This window comes from Myotis yumanensis, unplaced genomic scaffold (genome assembly GCF_028538775.1).
Source record: "Myotis yumanensis isolate MYYU_CA2020_CCGP unplaced genomic scaffold, mMyoYum1.0.hap1 SCAF_41, whole genome shotgun sequence".
Taxonomy (NCBI): Eukaryota; Metazoa; Chordata; class Mammalia; order Chiroptera; family Vespertilionidae; genus Myotis; species Myotis yumanensis.
The window spans coordinates 116,561-120,843 of NW_027223792.1; the positions used below are offsets into that span (position 1 = coordinate 116,561).

The 4,283-nt window shown below is 44.5% G+C and overlaps 1 pseudogene; it reads right to left on the reverse strand.

Moving 5' to 3' along the window:
* Window positions 1-1,857: 1,857 nt before the first annotated feature.
* Window positions 1,858-3,997, reverse strand: LOC139000899 (mRNA-capping enzyme pseudogene; annotated as a pseudogene).
* Between the last annotated feature and the right edge of the window lie 286 nt (window positions 3,998-4,283).

The window sequence follows — 4,283 nt, forward strand, 5'->3', positions numbered from 1 at the left end:
AATGTGGTCTCTCTCTCTCTCTCTCTCTCTCTCTCTCTCTCTCATTCAATCTATCTTACTATACTGTATACACCCTTATTGTTCCGTTGATGGTATGAGATAATAAAATACCTATGTGGTGAGATGAAATGAGGTGAATGACATAGGCATTGTGACGTAGCGTTAAGCTACTACTGACTTTCTGACGATATGTCATGATGTTGTCAATAGGTGAATATCAGAAGCAGATGATGTGGATCAGAGGTCCTCAAACTATGGCCCACGAGCCACATGCAAATACAAATATTGTGTTTGTTCCCGTTTTTTGTTGTTGTTGTTGTTGTTGTTGATTTTTATTTTTATTTTTTTTAAATATATTTTATACATTTTTTAAAGAGAGGAAGGGAGAGAGATCGAGAGTTATAAACATCGAAGAGAGACAGAGTTCCCCAGTCTGGACTGGCAGGCGGTGTGTAGGGCGAGGGCGTCCGAGGCCTGGGGTTTGGAAGTGAGTGATTACCGATGCATGGATGGAGGAATGGATAGATGGGTGGGTGGGTGGATGAATGGTTCGGTGGACAAATGCACAGATGGATGCACGGAGGTTGGTCTCAGAAGTCCTGGGTGTGTGCCCTGTGCATCTTTTCTGAGATCCTATGGAAATCAGGGGTTCCCCTGGCCCCCCTTCACACACAGGGCGTGGTTTCTATTTTAAACGAGTGCATTTCAGACTAGGCCAATGTTGGCATTTTGACCAGATTAATTTTTAATTTGGGAAGTGTGTTGGGGGTGCATCTTAGGGGGCGTTGCAGTGCCTCCTCTATCCCCCCTCCCTCCCCCCCCCCCGCTCCCTAGGCCTGGTCACGACGACTATCAGTCCGTTCTTGGTGCCTAGGAGTGTGTTTGGTCATTCACTTTGTTCTATAGATTCCACATCGAAGGGAAATCTTGGGATAACTTGTCTGTCTGACGGGCCTCTCTCACTCAGCATATTGAATCCCATGCAATTCCAGGTTATAAATATTTGTTTTCTGTATTTTCCTATAGAATCATGACCAAATAGTGATTGTAATTTACCAATGTAATTACTGTACCTTATATTTTTTAATTCATGATTTTTGAGAGAGAGAGAGAGAGAGAGAGAGAGAGAGAGCGATTTCTTGTTGCACTTAGCATTGCATTTATTGGCTGACTCCTGTCTGTGCCCTGACCGGGCACGGAACCTGCAAACTTGACCTAGGAGAAAGACACATTAACCAACTGAGTTGTCTTGAGGAGAAGCAAGAAACGCTGATGTTATTGTTGAAATAGATTTTGGAGCTCAGCCAGTGTGGCTCAGTTGTTGAGTGTCGACCAATGAACCAACCGATCACTGGATTGTTTCATGGTCAGGCACATGCCCAGCTTTCAGGCTCAGTCCCCATTGGAGGGCCAGCAGGTGTCAACTAATTGGTGCTTCTTTCTTTCTTTCTTTCTTTCTTTCTTTCTTTCTTTCTTTCTTTCTTTCTTTTTCTCTCTCTCTGTCTCTCTCTCTCTCTCTCTCTCCCCCCTCTCTCTCCTCTTCATTCGTCTCTCTCTAAAATCAATAAAATGAAATATTCTTTAAAAGAAAAAAAAAAGAAACATCGATGAGAGAGGAACATCGATCATCAAATATAAATAAAATGTTTAAATCCATGATGTATTTATTGTAGCACTAAGAAAACAAATGAGTCAAATATTTACAGCCTGGCTACAATACTTTTCTAAAAAAAAAAAAATTCAAATGTGTATCAACATCAAGCCACATTGTTTGTTGAATTTCTCTGGCTGCAAATGGGGCGACAGCATTTTTTCCTCATTCATCTCTCCTCTCAATTCTGAAGTCAGAGGCAGGACTTAGGTCAAAGGGCACGGTCTTTTGGGAGGTGGTGGAGGCACGAGCTCCGTGTCAGGATCCAGATGATGCTTTCGTTTCTGTCCCCAAGAAGCTGCACATCTGTCAATGAACTCAAACAGAATCTCCTTGGTGACAGGGTTTGAGATGCTGTTGCACACAGCCATGGCAGTGTTGTAGGCATTAGGAAAACTTTTGTCTGTTCTCTGTCTCATGAAGACCCAGCTGTTGTTCTCAAAGTTGCATTCTATAATTTTGTTGTCATACTGTTTTAGGTCTTTTGTCACCTTGATTTGTGCAAAGGGTCTTTCATAACCTCCAACATAAAGAAGTTCAACATTCTGAGGAAGCAACCCTTCTCCTCCCATTCTTGTTATCTTTAGGTGAAAATCCACAGAATTCAGACTGGGAGGCTTCCATTTTAAAATATCATCACATCGACCAGGTTTGTATTTTCCAGTAGGCTGAAAAATAAGTCCATCCATTTCATGGCTAAGTTCTTTTGCAAAATTTCCTTCAAGTAGCTTTCTTGAAGTATAAATGTCAAAAAATGGCTTATTTCTGACACTAAATGGTTCCTGTGTTTTGTCAATGAGCTCAGTCTTCATTTTTTCATGTCGAGGATTTATTATTTCTCATTCTATACACTGAAGATGAACATTAACATCACAATCTCCAACTGGCTATGCATTGAATTTAATTGTGTCATAAATCAAATATCTAGGTATAGCTTGTCCATTTACTTTATCAATAACCATTTCCCCATCCAACAGAGTATTTGATAAATGTATATGGAGATCTTTACAAAATGGGAATTCCAGATTTGAAACATGGAACACTGAATTATCTCTACCAATCATAAAAACTTCATTTGTGCCATCAATCAACATCATATACCGAGTTCCATCTGCTTTCCAGCTTACTTTATATGGATTCTGCTCTAAAAGTTTAATATTTTGCTTGTCCATGGAAACAGGCTGTGCTCCAGGGAATCCAGACCTTTCCCAGACACAGAATTGATGACACTTCCGCTGTACTTCTCCTAACTTCGGTTGAGTTGTTACTTGAGTTACTCCTTTAACTGTTACACCTTCTAAGAAAATAGCACCCAGTTTTAACCGTTCTTTTCTCCTTTTGCCAAAGGAGGCGCTTGGCCCAGGTTCTGGTTCCTTCTTTCCATCCTTTTCCTCATCTTCCTCTTCATCATCCTCCAAACACCAATATGGCAATTCAGGTGGGGCTGGTGCTTCCTCTATATCACCATAGCGACGAAAAAGTTCTTTCAAATAATCACCCGTATAAATTCCTGGTGGTCTTGCTTGAGCAAAAGTGGCAACTGCCGCTTCAATACTCCAATCCATTTTCTCCACCAAAAGGGCACAATGGTCACCACAAGGTAAAGCACCAGCAAGGCCGTGATTGCATGGAGCTAGGCCAGGACGTCGTCTTGCACTGCTTACCTAGGGAGAGCTGGCGGAGTGCTGTGTCCAATGAGGGAGTTGAAACAAACAAACAAACAAACAAACAAACAAACAAAAAGCTTAAAAATAACCCTCCTTATAAAAATCTTCTTTAAAAAAATAAACTCTTTAAAAAAAAACAAACCCTCCTTAGAAATGATATCAATCCAGCCTTTCAATGCACAGAAGCTTAGGCAATCCCATGTGGCCTGACCCGGACTTGGTCTCTAGGTGGGGGCTTGACCAGCCATCCAGAGAGGGAGCGCGGCGGGGCGGTTGTCAACCAGATGACCCAGCTCAGGCGGGGCAGTCCCGCCCTGTGCTGGTCGAGAAGCGCCAATGCAAGCCACCCTCCTGCAGCCAGAGCCCGGTGCCCGGACTTGACCTGAGTGGGGAAGGACAAGCAAGGGGCTCGCTAATATACAAAACCATACACAGTTTATACACATCAACTTCCCCCTCAGCCTCCCATGACCTCCAAGGCCAGCTTCATTCGGTGTGTCTGCGTCTCCGGTCTACCCGCGTCCGCCACCCACCCACATCCACACCCCACCCTCGCCCGGCCCATTCCCTTGGAGGAATGAATGCCAGGCGCAGCCACGTTCAGCAGAACCTTTCCTTTCGGTCCTTTGGGTGAATGCCACCTGAAGAGGCATGCGGTGCGGGGCCTAGCTTGGGGCATGTTCGCCCGCACCTGAAACTTGACGCCCAACAGTTGATGCTTTCACTCCTGGGGGCGGCTGATTGGTGGAGCGGGCGGGCGGCTGGTTTGGATCCTCCCACCACGGTCTGGGGCTATAAAAGAAAGCTCGGTCTACTCTGCCAAGCTTCTCAGCCCTAAGCTTGTTGTCTTGGTCGGCGACCGAGTTCACCAAGCAAGCGTTTAGGGGAGAGATCTCGCCAAGACCAGGTCACGGGACATAGAGGCCACTGGAGTACCTGGCTAGAACCTGGCTAGGCTGCTGATC